This window comes from Peromyscus californicus, unplaced genomic scaffold, assembly GCF_007827085.1.
Source record: "Peromyscus californicus insignis strain IS unplaced genomic scaffold, ASM782708v3 Scaffold_23__1_contigs__length_62951481, whole genome shotgun sequence".
NCBI lineage: Eukaryota > Metazoa > Chordata > Mammalia > Rodentia > Cricetidae > Peromyscus > Peromyscus californicus.
This window is the reverse complement of record NW_026294534.1, coordinates 24,767,345-24,789,060: the sequence shown is the minus strand read 5'-3', so window position 1 is coordinate 24,789,060 and position 21,716 is coordinate 24,767,345. Positions and strand designations below refer to the sequence as shown.

At 39.0% G+C, this 21,716-nt stretch overlaps 1 long non-coding RNA gene across 1 annotated transcript; it reads right to left on the bottom strand.

Moving 5' to 3' along the window:
- Window positions 1–2,266: 2,266 nt before the first annotated feature.
- LOC128119016 (uncharacterized) lies at window positions 2,267–16,197 on the bottom strand. Its single transcript, XR_008221420.1, has 5 exons — window positions 13,289–16,197; window positions 12,673–12,910; window positions 4,799–4,874; window positions 3,094–3,206; window positions 2,267–2,714 (listed from the first exon to the last, which is right to left on the bottom strand). It is a non-coding gene; the product is annotated as an uncharacterized LOC128119016 (long non-coding RNA).
- Between the last annotated feature and the right edge of the window lie 5,519 nt (window positions 16,198–21,716).

Genomic DNA, 21,716 nt, shown 5'->3' with positions numbered 1-21,716 from the left:
CCCACAGCCGTAGAAATTCATGCATGAAACTTACTAAACTATAAGTTATCTGATTAAAATATAATTAATTATGCCATATACCTAGAAAGACTTTTGAAACATAAAGGGGTTTGGGCAATGTTTATAGGAAAATGGAGGGAAAGGGGAAGAAAGGAAGGAGGAAAGGAGAGAGAGAGAGGAAGGGGGAGAGAGGTCCACTGATTGTGAAGTGTGGTCTGATGTTTAGGTGACTTTCTATATACATGGTGAGATTGCTAACATGTTCTAAGGAAGTTTTTCTTGGTGTTTTGGAATCTACGTCACATCAGTCTGGTTATTTGTATACTCAGCTCAGATGTTTGCATGCACATGTTTGGGGACATTTTGATAATTCCAGAGGTGAGAAATCATGGAACTTGCTCTTGAGATTGGGAAGAACAATCTCTTTGCAACATTGGAATATGCAGGACTTGTCATCCATATCCATTTCTTCACAGTGTGTGGCTGAAAACAACCAGGGACTTGTCCTTGAGGATTAAACTGAAGCCTCCCAGGAGACATGAGGATTAGGGCAAGGTTAACTAGCACTTTGTACATACATTTTCAGCATGTGTATCAAAGAGCTTTATTTGGGTACATATGTACCATAGGCTTACTTGTATTATATGTATAATTTAATGATTATTTTATTAAATTTATAGACTTAAGCCACCACCCCCACAGTAAAACTTTAGAATGTTTTCCAACACTGAGGTAACATGGGGTGTCCCTTGTAATTATTTCCAGTTACTTCTCATTCTTACTCTAAGTAGCCATGTACTTATTTACTGTATCTTTTCTGTCTATCTCATGTAAATGGAATTTTACAATATGTGGTCCTTGGCAGATGGCCCTTTCCACTTCCCGTAGTATTTTGGAGTTCATCCTTACAGCATCCTAAATTAAGTAGATGACTCTTTTCAGTTGCTGAAGAATCGTTATGTGGAGGTATCACCTTTGTTTAATCTTCAGTTGTTGAACATGCAAATGTTCCAGTTTTTGCTTACTATAAATGCTATCATGAATATGAAACATGTTACATGCCAGTCATTGTGTGTACATATCTGCTCATTTCTTTTGGGAAAATTCTTAGTCATTTAATACATTTAAGTTAAACTCTAACTCACTATCTTTAGGTCAAGATTAAGGGTCCAAAATGTACTTTATAAAGTATATTTATTAAAGTTCTAATCTACTCGATTTGTGTATTTGAAGAAGAAGAGGAAGATTGGATTCTTCCATGAAGATAAGTAATAAAAATATTGAATACATTTTGTGTGTATGCACCTATATGTATGTACATGTTTATGCATGCACATATGCATTACACGCATGTGTATGTCAAAGCCACAGGACAAACTTAGGTGTGTCTTGTCAGGAGCCATCTGCCTTATTTCTTGAGACAGGGTCTCTCACGGAAGCGTGAGTTTGCTGATTCGGCTACACTGGGCAGCCAGTGGGTCCCAAGATGGTTCACCTGCCTATCCCACAGCTTTGAGATCACAAACATGCACCACTATGCTCACTTTTGTTGTTGTTGTTTTTAAAATTTATTTCTTTTTATTTTATGCATGTGCTGATTCATTTTTTCCCCCACTTCACACAGAGTCGCTAGGAAGAGGGGAACCTCCATCAGATTGGACTGCAGGCAAGTCTGTGGGAGCATTGTGTTGATTAGTGATGGACATGGAGGGCCCAGTCCACTGTGGGTGGTGTCATCCCTGGTCAGGTGGACTTAAGTTACATGAGATAGTAAGCTGAATGAGCTATGGAAAGTCAGACATTAAGTAGTATTCCTCCATGGTCTCTGCATCACTTTCTGCCTTTGGGTTCCTTCCTTGTTTGAGTTCCCATTTTGGCTTCTCTCAATGATGGTTATGATCAGTATATGTAATCCAAATAAAACCTTTCCTCTCCAGGTTTCTTTTGGTTATGGTGTTTACCACAGTAATATAAAGCAAACTAGGACAATGTGTATGAGTGTTTTGCCTGCATGTGTGTATGTGTACCATGTGCACGTCTGGTGTCTACAGAGTCTAGAGGGCATCAGATACCTAGTACTCACTGGATAACTGTGAACCATGTGAGTTCTGGGAGATGATCCTGGGTTCCTGCAATATCAGCAAGTGCTCTTTCATTTTTTAAATTTTTATTATTAAGAAATTTTCTATTTATTTTACATACCAACCAGATCCCCCTCTCCTCCCCTCTCCTGCCCTCCACCCTTCCTCCCCAACCCACCCAGCATTCCCACCTCCTCCAAGGCAAGGTCTCCCATGGGGAGTCAGCAGAGCCTGGCACATTCAGTTGAGGCAGGTCCAAGCCCCTTCCCCCTACACCAAGGATGCACAAAGTGTCCCACCATAGGTATTGGGCTCCAAAAAGTCCATTCATGCACTGGGGACGGATCTCAATCCCACTGCCTGGGGGCCCCCTAAAGAGTTCAAGCTAAACAACTGTCTTTCCTATCCAGAGGGCCAACAAGTGCTCTTAACTTCTGAGCCATCTCTCCATACCAGGATTTTTTTTTGTCAGTTTGGTGCATTGAAAAATATGGCTTCCAAAGGGAGTGGCACTATTAGGAGGTGTGGCCTTGTTGGAGGAAGTATGTCACTGTCGGGTTTGAGGTCTCCTGTGCTCGAGCTGTGCTCAGTGTGACCCACTCTCTGGCTTATATTCCATGGAATATTATCTAGCTGTAAAAAAAAATGAAATTATGAAATTCATAGGTAAATTGAATTGAATTATATTGAATTCGGTAACCTAGGCTAAGGAAAACAAATGCTACATGCAGACCCTTATATGTTGAATCTAGCACCCCCCCAAAAGACATTAAACTATTAAAGTAGAAATGGAACAATTATGAAAGAAGGAGATGAGAAGAGAGAGATGAAAGAGACTAAGGGGTGTTGATAGGATCAAAATGCATTTTAAGCATGTATGAAGACATCACAGTGAAACCCATTATTTAATGTAGTTAAGATACACTAATAAAACTTTTCTAAAACCCCGAAACCCTCTACACCCCTTTACCATGTGAGGTAACAAGATTCCATCTACGAAGTGGATTCTTACTCATACTGTATCTGTTGGCCTCTTGCTGTTGGATGTCTCAGCTCCCAGAACCATGAGGATATAGGTCTGTGTGGTCCCTGAGCCATCCAGTCTATGACATTAGGGATCGTAGTCTAGATGGATGAAGACAAAAAACAATCATAATTATTTTAATTATTTGGCTTGAGTCATTAGTGAACTATTCAATAAATCAGCAATTGGATTTTTTAAAAGGGTGATTGACATAAAGAATTACAGATGGTGGTCTGAAGCAAGATACTGACTGTTGTATATATTCATAAATGCCCTAGGTGGGTTATATGTAGGGTGGCTGTATTCCCCCTGCAGCCTTCTAGATATTTTCTTGAGCTACAGAGGCCCAGGTTATAACTCAGTGTGTCAGTTCTTCTAAGACTAGGGTACAGAAGGCTGAACTATTCAACAGGCCAAATGTAAGTGGGTCACCATTTTTCACAATACTAAGCTTTTTAAAAAAAGTTCTTTGGCTTTTTCTTTTTTTAATCTCTAAATGTTACACTCACAATTTTTAATGGTAGGAAGCTTTGGAAGATTACATGTACACACAGTAACTTACATGAGTAAACTAGGACATAACATTTGAAAAGGTTCATAAGGTGGGTTCAGCAAACCTGAGTTCCTAATACTTCCTGAGTGAACTCCATGTGTTAGGCACGGTTCTAACAGCTTTGTCTGTAGGGCTGCATTTTTAACCACTATAGTAATCCCATAATGCAGCTGTAATGAACCTTTCCATGAACTGCAGCAGGAGCACAGGACAAAAGGATTCATGTAAATGCATCAAGGTCACAAGTTGGGAGCAGGTGAGGTCAGGATGGTGTAATGAGTCTTTTTCTGTCCTACCAGCCAAATAATAACACAGAGACTTCTTATTATGAAAGCTCAGCCTATAGCTTAGGCTTGTTCCTAACTAGCTCTTACAGCTTAAATTAACCCATTATATTAATTTATGTTCTATCACATGGCATTACCTCTCATCTTGCACGTCCTCTTTCTTCTCTGTGTCTCCTAGCATCTCCTCCATACCTAGATTCCTCCCCATCTTCCTTTCTCTCCCTGGAAATCTCACCTATACTTCCTATCTAGCTATTGACTGTTCAGCCTATTATTACACCAATCACAGCAATACATCTTCACACAGTGTACAAATAACCCACAACAAAGATGTGAACTCTGACAATTTGGCTCTAGAGCCTGTGCATGGAGCCAATATGCCCTGCCATCATCTTAAATAACACTGCAGAAAAACTTATTTGTTGGGAGCAAGATAAACCCATGTGGATAATAAAGTGTTCCACAATAAATAAAGTGCACTGCAATAAAGTGTTTAAAATTTGCCCTTTTCAGTATAAAAATTCATAATTGTTTGAGGAGTATTAATGGAATTATTCAATATATTGAGAAAAGCTATTTTGCAACTGTGCAATGAAAACATCATTTTTTTCTATTTAGTATCTCTTGACCACAAATATTTACTAGACTCATGGTTATTATTCTTACTATAACTAAATCAGCATTAGGATTTCCTGTTTCTGGATATACCACAGACAAATTTTGGGTTTACTGACTTTGTAGTTCACAGTGCATATAAATGATTGTGTCCTGGACAATGGAGTCGATTAATTATTATTGAGGGAGACATATGATGAGGAAAAATCTTAACCATACACAGTGGGATTATATTTACCTTATGAATAAGAACTGAATTATGTCATCCACAGCAGAAAGGATGAAAGTGAAGGTCATCCGTGCAATAAGCCAGACTTGGAAAGAAAAATATCACATTTTTATCTAATATGTCAAATCTAGTCTTAAAAATATAAAACATGGAGGTAGAAGGAGTAATATTTAGGGAGAAGGGGACCAGCAAGAGAGAGTTGGAAGTAAGAAGAGATAATACAGAAGAAGTGAATATTAGCAAAGTAAATGATAAACATATCTGCAAATGTTATATAGAAACCCATCATTCTTTACAGCACATATGTTGGTAATGTAAATGTAATGGAGACTTTATTATATGTAACAAACCATCTTTTAAAACCCAATTTTAATTACATATATATATAAAATTTATTTTTACGGATGCTTATGATTTTGATTATAAGATTTATTTATTTATTTATTTATTTATTTTTAAATTTATTTTGCAATACAATTCAGTTCTGCATATCAGCCACGGATTCCCTTGTTCTCCCCCCTCCCGTCCCCCTCACCTTCCCCCCAACCCCCCCCCCCCCCATTCCCATCTCCTCCAGGGCAAAGCCTTCCCCACAGACTGAGGTCAACCTGGTAGACTCAGTCCAGGTAGGTCTAGTCCCCTCCTCCCAGGCCGAGCCAAACAATCCTGTATAGGCCCCAGGTTTCAAACAGCCAACTCATGCAATGAGCACAAGATCTGGTCCCACTGCCTGGATGCCTCCCAAACAGATCAAGCCAATCAACTGTCTCACCCATTCAGAGGGCCTGATCCAGTGGGGACCCCTCAGCCATTGGTTCATAGTTCATGTGTTTCCATTCATTTGGCTATTTGTCCCTGTGCTTTATCCAACCTTGGTCTCAACAATTCTCGCTCATATAAACCCTCCTCATTCTCACTAATTGGACTCCCAGAGATCCACCCGGGGCCTAGTCATGGATCTCTGCATCCAGATCCCTCAGTAGTTGGATGAGGTTTCTAGCACAACAATTAGGGTGTTTGGCCATCCCATCACCAGAGTAGGTCAGTTCGGGCTGTCTCTCGACCACTGCCAGCAGTCTGTTGTGTGGGTATCTTTGTGGATTTCTGTGGGCCTCTCTAGCACTTTGCTTCTTCCTATTCTCATGTGGTCTTCATTTACCATGGTCTCCTATTCCTTGTTCTCCCTCTCTGTTGTTGATCCAGCTGGGATCTCCCGCTCCCCCAACCTCTCTTTCCCTCAACCCTCGCCTTTCATTACCCCCACTCATGTCCAGGCTGTTCATGTAGATCTCATTCCATTTCTCTGTCATTGGGTGATCCCTGTGTCTTTCTTGGGGTCCTGTTTTCCAGGTAGCCTCCCTGGTGATGTGAGTAGCAGACAAATCATCCTTGTTTCATGTCTAGTATCCTGCTATGAGTGAGTACATACCATGTTTGTCTTTCTGAGTCTGGGTTACCTCACTCAGGATGATTTTTTCTAGATCCATCCATTTGTCTGCAAACCTCATGATGCCATTGTTTTTCTCTGCTGAGTAGTATTCCATTGTGTATATGTACCACATTTTGTTTATCCATTCTTCAGTTGAAGGGCATCTGGGTTGTTTCCATGTTCTGGCTATTACAAACAATGCTGATATGAACATAACTGAACAAGTGCTCTTATGGTGTGGTTGAGCATTTCTTGGGTATATGCCCAAGAGTGGTATAGCTGGATCTTGGGGGAGATTGATTCCCAATTTTCTAAGAAAGCGCCATATTGATTTCCAAAGTGGTTGTACAAGCTTGCATTCCCACCAGCAGTGGAGGAGAGTTCCCCTAGCTCCACATCCTCTCCAGCATAAGGTGTCTTCAGTGTTTTTGATCTTAGCCATTCTGACAGGCGTAAGGTGGTATCTCAGAGTTGTTTTGATTTGCATTTCCCTGATGATTAGGGATGTTGAGCAGTTCCTTAAATGTCTTTCGGCCATTTGAGTTTCCTCTGTTGAGAATTCTCTGTTTAGTTCTATAGCCCATTTCTTAATTGGACTGTTGGGCATTTTGATGTCTAATTTCTTGAATTCCTTATATATTCTGGATATCAGTCCTCTGTCAGATGTGGGGTTGGTGAAGATCTTTTCCCATTCTGTAGGCTGTCGCTTTGCCTTGTTGACCGTATCCTTTGCTCTACAAAAGCTTCTCAGTTTCAAGAGGTCCCATTGATTGATTGTTTCTCTCAGAGTCTGTGCTACTGGTGTTCTATTTAGGAAGTAGTCTCCTATGCCAATGCGTTCAAGACTACTTCCTACTTTCTCTTCTAGCAGGTTCAGAGTAGCTGGATTTATGTTGAGGTCCTTGATCCACTTGGACTTAAGTTTTGTGCACGGTGATAGATATGGATCTATTTGCAGCCTTCTACATGTTGATATCCAGTTTTGCCAGCACCATTTGTTGAAGATGCTTTCTTTTTTCCATTGTGCACTTTTGGCTTCTTTGTCAAAAATTATATGTTCATAGGTGTGCGGATTAATGTCAGGGTCTTCAATTCAATTCCATTGGTCCACATGTCGGTTTTTATGCCAGTACCAAGCTGTTTTTATTACTGTAGCTCTATAGTAGAGCTTGAAGTCAGGGATCGTGATGCCTCCAGAAGTTGTGTTATTGTACAGGATTCCTTTGGCTATCCTGGGTTTTTTGTTTTTCCATATGAAGTTGAGTATTATTTTTTCCAGGTCTGTGAAGAATTGTGTTGGTATTTTGATGGGGATTGCATTGAATCTGTAGATTGCTTTTGGTAAGATTGCCATTTTTACTATGTTAGTCCTGCCTATCCATGAGCATGGGAGATCTTTCCATTTTCTGACATCTTCTTCAATTTCTTTTTTCAGGGACTTAAAGTTCTTGTCATATAGGTCCTTCACTTGCTTGGTTAGTGTTACCCCAAGGTATTTTATGTCATTTGTGGCTATAGTAAAGGGTGATGTATCTCTGATTTCCTTCTCTGCTTCTTTGTCCATTGTATATAGGAGGGCTACTGATTTTTTTGAGTTGATCTTGTATCCTGCTATGTTGCTGAAGGTGTTTATAAGCTGTATCAGTTCCTTGGTGGAATCTTTGGGGTCGCTCAAGTATACTATCATGTCATCTGCAAATAGGGAAAGCTTGACTTCTTCCTTTCCAATTTGTATCCCCTTAATCTCCTTATGTTGTCTTATTGCTCTGGCTAGAACTTCAAGTACTATATTGAATAAGTATGGGGAGAGTGGACAGCCTTGCCTCGTTCCTGATTTTAGTGGAATTGCTTTGAGTTTCTCTCCATTTAATTTGATGTTGGCTGTTGGCTTGCTGTAAATTGCCTTTATTATGTTTAGGTATGTTCCCTGTATTCCTGATCGCTCCAATACCTTTATCATGAAGGGGTGTTGGATTTTGTCAAATGCCTTTTCTGCATCCAGTGAGATGATCATATGGTTTTTTTCTTTGAGTTTGTTTATATGGTGTATTACATTGACGGACTTTCGTATGTTGAACCACCCTTGCATCCCTGGGATGAAGCCTACTTGATCATGGTGGATAATTGTTTTGATGTGTTCTTGGAGTCTGTTTGCCAGTATTTTATTGAGTATTTTTGCATCAATGTTCATGAGGGAGATCGGTCTGTAGTTCTCTTTCTTTGTTGTATCCTTGTTTGGTTTAGGAATTAGGGTAATTGTAGCCTCGTAGAAGGAGTTTGGTAATGTTCCTTCTGTTTCTATTGTGTGGAACAATTTAGAGAGTATTGGTATTAACTCTTCTTTGAAGATCTGGTAGAATTCTGCGCTGAAACCATCTGGTCCTGGGCTTTTTTTGGTTGGGAGACTTTTAATGACTGTTTCTATTTCATTAGGGGTTATTGGACTATTTAAATAGTTTATCTGGTCTTGATTTAACTTAGGTATGTGGTACCTATCCAGAAAGTTATCCATTTCTTTTAGGTTTTCCAGTTTTGTCGAATAGAGGTTTTTGAAGTATGACCTGATGATTCTCTGGATTTCCTCAATGTCTGTTGTTATGTCCCCCTTTTCATTTCTGATTTTGTTGATTTGGATGCTCTCTCTCTGTCTTTTGGTTAGTTTGGATAAGGGCTTGTCTATCTTGTTGATTTTCTCAAAGAACCAACTCTTTGTTTCATTAATTTTTTGTATTGTTCTCTTTGTTTCTATTTTATTGATTTCAGCTCTCACTTTGATAATTTCCTGGCGTCTATTTTTCCTGGGAGACTGTGCTTCTTCTTGTTCTAGAGCTTTCAGGTATGCTGTTAAGTCTCTAGTGTGAGATTTCTCCAACTTATTTATGTGGGCATTTAGTGCTATGAATTTCCCTCTTAGTACTGCTTTCATAGTGTCCCATAAATTTGGATATGTGTTGTCTTCATTTTCATTGATCTCTAGGAAGTCTTTAATTTCTTTCTTTATTTCTTCCTTAACCCATTGGTGATTCAGTTGGGTATTATTCAGTTTCCATGAGATTGCGGGTTTTCTGTAGTTTTTGTTGTTGTTGAAATCCAACTTTAGACCATGGTGGTCTGATAGAACACAGGAGGTTATTCCAATTGTTTTGTATCTGTTTAGATTTGTTTTGTGGCCAAGTATGTGGTCAATTTTAGAGAAGGTTCCATGGGGTGCTGAGAAGAAGGTATATTCTTTTTTGTTAGGATGGAATGTTCTGTAGATATCGATTAAGTCCATTTGAGTCATGACATCAGTTAAGTCCTTTATTTCTCTGTTAAGTTTCAATTTGGGAGATCTGTCCAGTGGTGAAAGTGGGGTGTTGAGGTCTCCCACTATTAATGTGTGGGGTTTTATATGTGATTTAAGCTTTAGTAATGTTTCTTTTACATATGTGGGTGCCCTTGTGTTTGGGGCATAAATATTCAGAATTGAGACTTCATCTTGGTGGATCTTTCCTGTGATGAGTATGTAATGCCCTTCTTGATCTCTTTTGATTGATTTTAGTTTGAAGTCTATTTTGCTGGATATCAGGATGGCTACACCCGCTTGTTTCTTAAGACCGTTTGATTGGAAAGTCTTTTCCCAGCCTTTTATTTTTAGGTAGTGTCTATCTTTGAATTTGAGATGTGTTTCTTGTATGCAGCAGAAAGATGGGTCCTGCTTTCGTATCCATTCTGTAAGCCTATGTCTTTTTATAGGTGAATTAAGTCCATTGATATTGAGGGAAATTAATGACCAGTGATTGTTCATTCCTGTTATTTTTTGGTGGTGATGTGTGTGTACTTCTATACGTTGGGGTTTACTGCTGTGGCTTTATCTGTTGCCTGTGTTTTCGAGGGTGTATCTGACTTCCTTCGAGGGTGTATTTTCCTTCTAGTGCTTTCTGTAGGGCTGGGTTTGTGGATAAGTATTGTTTAAATCTGGCTTTGTCATGGAATGTCTTGTTCACTCCATCTATGGTGATTGAAAGTTTTGCTGGGTATATTAGTCTAGGCTGACATCCATGGTCTCTTAGTGTCTGCATTACATCTGTCCAGGTTCTTCTGGCTTTCAAAGTCTCCATTGAGAAATCGGGTGTTATTCTGATGCGTTTGCCTTTATATGTCACTTGGCCTTTTTCCTTTGCTGCTCTTAATATTCTTTCTTTATTCTGTACGTTTAGTTGTTTAACTATTATGTGGCGAGGGGACTTTTTTTGGGGGTCTAGTCTGTTTGGTGTTCTATAAGCTTCTTGTATCTTCATAGGCATTTCTTCTTTAAGTTGGGAAAGTTTTCTTCTATGATCTTGTTGAATATATTTTCTGTGCCCTTGAGTTGGTATTCTTCTCCTTCTTCTACCCCTATTATTCGTAGGTTTGGTCTTTTCATGGTGTCCCAAATTTCTTGGACATTTTGGTTCATGACTTTGTTGGCTTTAGTGTTTTCTTTGAGTGATGAATGCATTTCTTCTACTGTATCTTCAACGCTAGAGATCCTCTCTTCCATCTCTTGCATTCTGTTGATTATACTTGCATCTGAAGTTCCCAATCGTTTTCTCAGATTTTCTATTTCCAGCATTCCCTCTGTTTGTGTCTTCTTCATTTTTTCTATTTCCCTTTTCAGGTCTTGGACTGTTTCCTTCATTTGTTTCATTGATTTTTCTTGATTTTCTCTCAGTATTTTATTGTTTTCTTCCAGGACTTTATTGATTTCTTCTAATTTGTTTGCCCTTTCCTCTAGTTGTTTACAGCGTTCTTCACATTTTTTTGTCTTTTCCTCTACACAAGCCTCTAGCTTCTTCATGATATCATTCATAAGGCTGTTTTCTTCTGCTTCTTCCAATTTCTGATGTTCAGGTCTAGGTGTTGGAGGAGGGCTAGGGCCTGGTGATGCTGTATTGCTATTCATTTTGTTGTATATATTTCTGCCTTGACGTCTGCCCATCTCCTTGTGGTTCGTTCTTGGCCTTATCCGCACACTTGGTTCAGACAGACCAGTGTTCCAAAAGGGAAGTCAGTGTTCCAAAAGGGAAGTCCGGAGCAAGATGGGAGCTGGGGGCCGGCCTCTAAGTCTCAGGAAGAGGCTTGGGGCTCAGGCGGATGGGCGTGGGGGCAGGGCGTGGAGACTGCAGGGTCTGCCAGGGGTCTTGGAGAAGGGGATCCTTCCCGGTGGGGCTAGCAGGGAACCTGCCTGGTGGCCAGAACCTGGGGCCGAGTTGGGCAGGTCTTCCCTGGAGTGGCTGGTGCCCAGGGATGGGGTCTGGGGCAAGGAAGGGTACTCACCAGTGTTCCAAAAGGGAAGTCCGGAGCAAGATGGGAGCTGGGGGCCGGCCTCTAAGTCTCAGGAAGAGGCTTGGGGCTACTATTTATTTTTTAATGTGTATATTTGTGTTCATGTGTGTGGGTGCATGTGAAGGTCAGAAGTCAACATTTGATTTCTTCAATTTCTCTTCATCTTGTTTTTTCTATATATCTGCGTGTATTTATATGTGTATATGTATGTGTGTATCACGTGTGTGTGTGTGTGTGTGTGTGTGTGTGTGTGTGTGTGTGTGTGTGAACATGTGTGAGGGTATATATTGAGGCCAGTGGTTGATACCATCAAGTTTTTCTCAATTGCTTCTCCCCCTTATTTTTTGCAAGGTCTTCCATTGAATCTAAAGTTCAAAGAATTAGTCAGACTGGCTAGCTAGTAAGCCCTAGGCATCCTCCTGACTCTGCCCCATAACCCCCGGCATTGGGATTATGGTGCTGAGTCACATTAGGCACATTGCTGCTGATGTGTCTAGCTTTTCTTCATGCATGGGTGCTCGGGGAATCTGAACTCAGTCTTCATAGTTATGCGGTAAGAATTTTAATAAGTAAGCTACCACTCCAGCCCCAGATTTTGTTTTGATAGAAGGAACATTGCTGAATAAAATGGCATATAATGCATCTTCAAATAAGCAGCATGAGGTGATTTAGCAATAGACACTATGAGGGCACCGAACTGTGGCTTTTTTGAGTGGGAGGCATTGGCCTGGGAGAGAAGGAAGTCATTTATGGGCTATAAGTATATAAAACTCAGAACACAGCTAGTGCTAAACTTTTCTTTATCATATCTAAGAAAATCCATAAACCAAGATTGCTAGTAGGAAAGATTTGAATTTTTTTTTCAGTAAACAGGTAATTTTTAAATACCTTAAGCTAGGACAGTGGTTCTCAACCTACCTAATGCTGCAATCCTTTCATACAGTTCCTCATGTCGTGGTGTCCACTGACCATGAGTTTATTTTCATTGCTACTTCACAACTGTAGTCTTGCTACTGTTATGACTCATAATGCAAACATCTGTGTTTCCCAATGGTCTTAGGCGACCCCTGTGAAAGGGTCATTTTATCCCTGACACACACATTGGGAAATGCTGAGCTGGGGTAAAGGAAGAAAAGCAACCACTTACCTAACAAGAATCGATGTGCTAATCTTAGGTAGTTTTCTAGGCATTAACCAACCCTCACTGGAACCACTATTAAACACTGTTTTTTAGTTAATTTGAATTGATCTTTTTCTCAAAGATTATACTTTTCTGGAAATTGCCTCTAGTTTAACATCACTTTTGGCTGCTCTTTCTTTGGCTATTTTACAAGGCTTCCCTTCAGCATGACCATAACACACAGGTTGCATGTTTTCTTCTCTACCTGTGTGAAAATAAAGCAATTTTTCAGTAGGTCACAATACAATTGCAAAAAAAAAAATATCCTGATGGGGCATTAGCATAATTTAATGTATAATTAATAAAAATAAAGCAGCCAATAAGAACTGTAATTCTTTAATTTGAATTTAGAGATTATAATAAAGTTACATTTCTGCCTTCCCTTTTCTCACTCCAAACCCTCCTATATGCCCCTCCCCATTCTCCTTCAAAGTCATGACCTTTTTTTTTCATTAATTGTTATTAAGTGCATAGATATACATGTATATACACATATACATTTCCAAATATAACCTGCTCAGTCAGTATACTGTTACTTGGTACTGGACAACCAACTGGTGTGCTCTTTCCTGGGGAAGAACACCTCTTCTCTCTGGCTCCAATCTTTCCTCAGTTGCCTGTAGTTCTTTGTGCAGAGTTGAGGCTTCTGGGCTTTCCCCCATCCACCTTGGTGTGTCCATTGGTGTCAACCTGGTTCAGCTCACATTTGGGCAATCGTGTTGGTGAAACTTTATAAGTGTAACTCCAGAGATTCCTAGGAAACACAGTCTCACAGCAAACTCCCAGATCCTCTGGCCCTTACAGTCTTTCTACCCCCTCATCTGCAATGTTCCCTGTGCCTTAGGTGTGGAAGTGTTTTGTAGGTGTTATCAATTTGACATGAGCTCCACAACTCTGCATTTTGATTGGTTGTGGTTTTCTATAGTGGTCTTTCTTGCAAAGAGAAGTTTGATCAATGTGGGGATGAAGACAACACTTATCGGTGGGTTTAAGGACAAATGGCTACAGACTGCTGTTAGAACTTATGATGGTTTAAGAAATTAGTGGTTGTAGATTCTCTTCCAGTAACCACAACTTCACTAGCACTGAGTAATTAAGCTAGATTTCCAGCACCAGGCTTGTTTCCCCTCTTGTTGAGTAGATCTTAAGTCCAATTAGAGAGCTATCGGTTACCACCATGGTATGTGTGCCAAGACTGTACCTTTAGGGTTATCATGCCACACTCATCATTAATGTGGTCCATAGATGCCAAAGTTGGGTAGGAACATTGGTTGCTTCCCTTCTTGGGAAGCTTGCATGGTGGATTCTGGTACTGAAAAACTAGTCCTCAGGGAGGGGCCATTCAGGTCAGTTCTAGCTCAGGGGTCTTTGGGCCCTGTTTCTGAAGTACATGATGACTTCACTAGTAGGGAATTACCTTCCACCTCTGGGGGCATCAAAGGAAACATCAATAGGATATAAATTATATATATTATATTTGTACATATATGTATACACACACATATATATCTATCTATATCTACCTATCTATCTATCTATCTATCTATCTATCTATCTATCTATCTATCTATCTATATGTACATATATAATCCATGAGTCTCTTGGACAGCCCCTTGTAGATGTATCCAACCTTCTTATTAAATAATAAACACAGAACCAATGCAAAGAAGAAAGCCAAGAGGTCAGAGCTAAGAGCTAAAACCTTACCCTTCCTCCTGCGGTGGTCCTACCTCTCCGAACCAGAGCTACCCCTGTGTTAAAGTCTTTATATAGAGTTCCTGTCCTGCCTTCTCATTGGTTGTAAACCCAACCACATGACCGCCTCCTCACAGCCTGTCTGTATAGGCCTCCAGGTTTTCCATGATTGGTATTGAGATTAAAGGCATGTGTATCCAATAATGGCTGTATCCCTGAACACACAGAGACTTACCCAGCTCTGCCTACCAAGTGCTGGAATTACAAGCGTACGCTACCACTGCCCTGGTTTCCTATGGCTTGCTAATAGCTCTGACCCCCGGGCAACTTTATTTATTAACATACAAATAATATTTTAATACAAATAAAATGTCACCATATTTCCCCTTTTCTATTTTAATAAAAAGGAAAAAAAAGAAAAAGCTTATAACTAATATAAGAAAAACTATATACAAAAAGACAATAACTATATACAATATATACAAGTAATAAATACCTAAACAATGTCTAGTCCATTTGTATTTCACAAATTCGGAGAAAATAATTTCATTATCTATCCTATTTTGGTAAGTCCAAAATGTATCCTAATTAATTTTCAACTATAACTAACTAACCTTCAACTATAACTAACTAATCTTCAACTCCCTCAGAGACCCAAGAAGGAAATAATATTAGCTAACAAAAATAAAAACAGGAAGTGTACATAAGCACCTTCCAAAAAATTTGTGAGTTGACAGAAACAGACAGCTGTCTGGACAGTCACCTGAGGTTTCTCCGAAGTGCTGGGGCATCATCTTCCGCCTATAGGCTTAGCATATCTGACAGACTCATTTGTGAAGTAGGATGTACACAAGGTCAACAGTTCAACCTCACATTGAGTGAGAGTAGTCCATGTACCAGAAACACCTGAATTCCACTAGTGTCATGTCATGATTCAGGATTTTAAATTCTGGAAATTGTTGATGGTTTTTTAATTCAGCTGTCCATTCTTCTTGGCTGTGTATATATGGCTTCATCTCAGCATCCCATTCTTCTCCATATCCCTCTATCAAATGCCAGTCTACTATTGAGAGGCGTGAGCTTAGTTACTCTTCAAGAATAACTGTTTCAGCTGCTGTTCCATTGCACATCAGAAGCCATCAGCCCACTGCCTGTTCAGCTGCCTTCGAAGAAAAGGGCACTGTACCTTTTTCGAATTGCGAAGGCCACTTCAGGGATGGTGCCATATTGTCCTGGCCTCTGAAGATGCCTTTTGATAAAGCCATAACCACACTTGTTTTGGCAAGAATCAGTAATCCTTTGTTTTATGTCCTGTCTGTCCATTTTGTCCCGTTGATTCGAGGATACTTTGTTGTCCAGTGGCTAACTTTTGCCACAATGAAAGTTAACTCCATATGCAATTTCTTCAATGCCCATATTTTCTCTGAAGTAGATTGGTACTGCCAGGAGCCGACATGTCTCATAGTCATAACAAAAAAGAAAAATTTTCTAAGTTATTAAAACATTTTAAATGCCATATTCTGTAGATCTCTGAAGGGTTTGAAGATAACCTGTCTATCTAAAATATATCTACTCAATCTTGAAAACATACCTAATATAACTACAAGTTCTATTATAATATCTAACTACTAACTTTCATTGCTTTATATCCTAATAGTTGGTAATAACATTCAAGGATCAGAAAATTGCATTACATTGTTAGATGAATGGTACAATTAGAAAAATATATATAACATTTTCTAACAATATCAATTTCAATATATATAATTTGTATACAATATAAAACAATCCAATCCAATGTAAAGTATTTACATTTTTCTTTTCTTTCTTTCTTTTTTTTTTTTTTTTTTTTTTTTTTTTGGTTTTTCGAGACAGGGTTTCTCTGTGTAGCTTTGCGCCTTTCCTGGAACTCACTTGGTAGCCCAGGCTGGCCTCGAACTCACAGAGATCCGCCTGGCTCTGCCTCCCGAGTGCTGGGATTAAAGGCGTGCGCCACCACCGCCCGGCCTCTTTTTTTTTTTAATAAGAACCTTAAATCTAATCTCCTTTGCTTAGCCTTTTTCCTAACCCTTGACAACAACTTGTAACCAACCCCCCTAATCAATGAAAATTATCACAGACCCAAAACCCATTAAAAGACCAAAAAAACCAACCGCCCCACAGCCCCTGGCCCACAACTCAAAAAGAAGGCTTTTTATATCTGGTATTTTTTTTTTTATAAAGTGATCTTTGGCTTTTAGAGAGAATACCATCAGCCCAGATGAGAAAACTTCATTAAACCTTATACATACATTTATACACAGAATTATATATATTATAGGCTTTTTAAAGGTAAATAGTTAATATTATGATTGCTCGTGGCCTTTTCAGACATCCTTATTGTTATTTTACACACCTCCCTCATTCTTCAGGACTGTAATTCTTATTTACATTTTGAAATAATGGTAAGAAGGATTTTGTTGTATGTTTTATAACTATAAATCACACACTAATTTAAGATGTTCTCATGTCCTTTGGACTATGAACTGCTCAATTTTCAGTGCCCGTTGCTGGACTCACACTCTAATTGCTGAATTCAACTTTCTTTCATTGGGTGAAGAATGAAAATAGCTACCATAAAAGGGAGAATATAAAATCTAATTTTTCCCATACTCTCTGTAATATTGGCTATTAATCTACATCACTATGTGGTGAAGATTTGTAAGCAGAATGTACGAGATGCAAGCTGTGCATACATCAAGGTAAAGAAGGCAATAATATTGAGTTTAAACTCCATAGATCCATTAGGCCCTTTTTGGTTTTATAATGTGTTCTGTTTTGTGGATGCCTTTATGATGTTTATTTATTTCAATTTTTAAAACATTTATTTCTCTTTTGAGAAAATGTAGATAATGTATATTGAAACAGAGCTTAAATTGTGAGGAATATGCAATTTTGTTAAGATGAACTCAGGGAACTAATACTTAGCTGACTTAAATTATATTAGGATTGGGTGTCAAGAAAGCTAAGATGGCCACAAGAGTGCTGAGTAGTTATGAATTAAAATTTGGGCTGTATTTGTCAGTTCTTGGAGATCAATGTAAGTTGTCAGTTTTCAACAGCATTTTCAAGTATAACTAAAACACAGAAGCACATAATGAATGAAAAATAAGGATACATGACTTCTAGTCTCATGGAACATCTGTCTTCATGAGAAAAGAAGAAGTGTTTACATGTCTAGCTGTAAGTATGAACAAATACCATAATAAACTCCAGCTATCGTTTTTATATATTAAATATATACTTCCTTCTTTGATTTTCTTTCTGAATTTAGTCAGCTATAGGTAAAACTAAGGAGAAATGAAGTTACTGGTTTCACTTGAGAAAGGGTAAGATTATTGTAGCTTCATTATCTTCTGAGGGGTACCACCATTCCTTCCCTAGATATCCCAGAGATCTTCCTTTAGACTGTATGGTCTGTGAGAGTCTAAGCAGTTCTTTGTGTGAGGTGCATGTTTCAGACCAGTGCTATTAATTACCATCCTGTGTCCTGGAGAAATGTGCTCTGATGCTCTTAAAGTTACATGAAGAAATATTATTGGGTAGGTGATGCTCTGAGGAACAGCATAAGAAATTTGGAAGCGTCAAAGGAAGAAGTTGAACTATGATGTACATTCAGCAAAAGCCCAGCCAATCCGATAGAGGTGAGCCTGACTTTTTATGGGGAACATCCCTTTACCTATTGGAAATTCCCAAAGAACATACAAAGTTCAGAACCTTTGGCAGTCAGTGCTTATGGTAGCTGGTAAAAGCAGAGTATGGAAGGTCTACTCCATAATCCATTCAGGAAACAAAAAACTGGGCATTTCATAATGCAACTTCAAACACCAAACAGGCGGAACCTTGTTTCTACCAGACACTATACTTGAGAAAAATACTAAATCTTTTTCTTCCCATTAAGTAGGACTGAGAGTACTGTGGATAGTTTCATTGATTTAATATAAAAAATGTATGCACTAACATATACAAAGTATATGCACCTATAGTACCAAGAATGAGTGCCCTTCCTTAAGGAGACCTTAAGTCCTATTAGACAGCTGTTGGTTGTCTCCAAGACAAAAGTGCCACTACTGCACCCTTGTGGCTAGTTTGCTGATCTGGTTATTGTTGAGGTTCATAGGTTTACAGCTGGGTAGAACTATTGATTACTTTCTCCCCTGGTGGCCTGTACAGCACCTTTGACACTATGAGAACTAGTCCGCAGGGTGGAGAATGATTCCAGGTCAGTTCCAGCTCAATTCTTTCAAGTTTTGTGTCTGAAGTAGACGGTGTTTTCAGCAATATGGTCTTTACTTTCAAGTTCTGGAGGGCAAAAGAGGTCATAGACTCTAGAGGAGAACCATTACAGCCATTTTCCTGAGCCAATTCAATTTCTACTCGAGTCTAAATACTCATCCTTAGACTCACAGCTAAGTGTAGCTTTTATCCCTCATCAAAGAAGCCTCTTTTTGAAGAAAGAAAAAGGAGACTATTGCAGAGATCTACAACTGGTCAAGATACAGAGAATAAGTGACTGAGGGTACCCAACATAAGCTGATATATTGCAGCCACAACCCTTAAACTTGAGTCTTAGGAGAAACTGGAAGATGGAGCAGAAAGACTTTACAGGCCAGAGGCCCAGGATGCCTGCTGCTATATAGTGTCCCTAGACATGAGGGAGAATGCATCCACGAAATCTCAACAATATGGCTGCCTGAGTAAGACCAGTCGAATGACACTGCTGGGGGAAGTTCCATATGGTCCCACCCCAGATCAAGAGCTACTTTTCATCAATGGCGGTGGAGAGAGGGAGAATTAGTTTCCTCTAGGAACTAGCCCTTGAATATGTTATCCAATCCCAAGTGGTCAGCCTCAGACACATGTACATATGGGCAATGATAAATTGGCTTAGTAGGCTGTATATGCATTTAATTATATATATATATATATATATATATATAAACATATATATATATGAATGAAATTAAAGGAGAAATCATGGATTTGGGAAAGAGAGGTGGGTACATGGGAGAAGTTGGAGCAGAGGGAAGGGCAGGAGTGCTCACACATGAGATCCTAAAAAAAAAATTAAAAAAAATCCCACTATATAGCAGTTCTTGGAATATGGTGAACACCCAATAATTGTTAGCTATTATTAGAGCTTTCTATAAAATAATGAAAGTGTATTTTAAGGAAACTAACTTCTATATATGTCATATATGTCAGGTATGGGTAATAACGAAAACACACAAATCTCTAATCACTGAAAACAATAAGATATTGTTTCTCAGGCATGTTACTCATACAGCCTGCATAGGCTGGTGTTTTGCCAATTCAAGGACACAAGAAAAAGAGTTGTTGTTGTGGCAGAGGGAAAAAAAAACCTTGTATTTGAAATGCACGTTGGCTCTTACAGCTCTTACAGCTTTCACTCTTCTATGGTATGCTCCATTTCTACTCACATTTCACTTGCCAGATGAACCACAGGGGTGTATTCCCCCTAGGAGAGGGGAAAGAAAGAGTGTCCTACTCTCTGCCTAGAAGAGAAATAAGAAAAATTTCATGAAAGGATGAATCATCATCACAGTTTATTTAAACAAAATGACTTAGGAGGATGTAAACTCTACTGTGAAAGCTAACTTTTATTGAATACTTATTATGTGCCAGGCAACACATAAAAGTGATATTGTCAAATGCTATTAGTATTCCAATATTGTACATTAAAAACAAACAAACAACAAACAGGACTTAGAAAAACTTGAGCAAGCCTGCAGAGCTGGGTAGTGGTAAACACTGACTCTTAGGACTATTTGATTGCACAGCTCATCCTAACTCCGCTTCTTTTTGAGAGCATCAGTGATCTGGCCATGTGATGCATGCCTACAATTCCATCACTCTGGAGGAGAGGCAGGCAAGTCAGGAGTTTAAGTTCATCCCTTGCTACATGGCAAGTTGCAGGCCAGCTGGGCTACATGACTCAAAATCTTTTCAATAAATACTCTATTACTATTATTTTTGGAATTGTTACACTAGTCTATGATTGTGTCTATTCCCCAAATGTATGACATTTGTCATGTTCTAGAAACATTTTTTTCTTGTTTTAATTAGTGATGGCATTGGATAGGCAAATAGGTCAGTGGAATGGGTTACCATTGAATGATGGACATGTAGATAATGGACATGTAGTCGTCTTCAGTATGAGGCATCCAGGAATCATGTTCTTTCTTAGCAGAAGGCTGCCAGGGAGTCAAGACCTGGATGTGATACACAGAACCTCTGCTTACATTCTTTTGGCTAGAAAATCAGTTCCAGTGATACAACTGACCAGATGTAAATCCAAGAAATGTAGTCCAGCTGTGTTCCTACTGAATCTTTCCCATAATACATGAACTGTGCTTTGTATTTTTTCATAAACACTCTTGAGGGTAGCATAGACTATCTCAAGTCACTTCATTGTCTTCAATTTACTCTTCCTTTCAGAATTCTAGAATGATCTATGGCCACACCACCCTGAACATACCTGATTTCATCAGAATTCCGGAACAGTATCTTATTTGAATTGGTTCTATGTTTAAACATGTATTATCTTGCATTTTGTTAAATGCTAACCATTTGCATGTCCTATTACTTAAAACATTCCAACAATGTAAAATTGTTAAGAATTCTGGCAAAAAGCTCCATAAGCAAGTCAGAAGGTAAACAGTGAACCAGTGTCGTAGTTGTTTTCTCTTGCTGTGATGAATCACCATGACCAAGGCAATTTACAAAAGAAAGCATTTAATTTGGCTTACAGTTCCAGGAGGTTAGAGTCTATAATGGTGGAACAAAGGCATAGTGGCAGGAACAGCTGAGAGCACATGTTTTAAACTGCTAGCAGGAGGTAGAAGACAGAGCACATGGAAAATGGCATGAGTCTTTTGAAATCTCAAAGCCAGTCTCCAGTGACACACCTCCTCCAAGGCCACACCTCCTAATCCTTCCCAAACCGTTCTATCCAACTGGAAACCAAGAAGTCAAACACATGCACCTATGGGTGCCATTCTCACCCCAACTTGTATAACTACTGAAAACAAGACAGAGACAGAGCATTTTCTTATACATAAAAATGCTTAGAATTTCTGAGAGAAGAGTGAAGGAGAAAAGTTGGCAATTTTAGAAGAACAATATAATATAAAGGCATGTTTGAAAAGATGCATAGCTGAAGAAATACTTAAAATGATAAGTTGTTTTATGGATTGGAATAGAAGGGGAGAAGGGAAGGAGAAACCTGAAGTAGTATTGGCAATATGAAAGGTGTA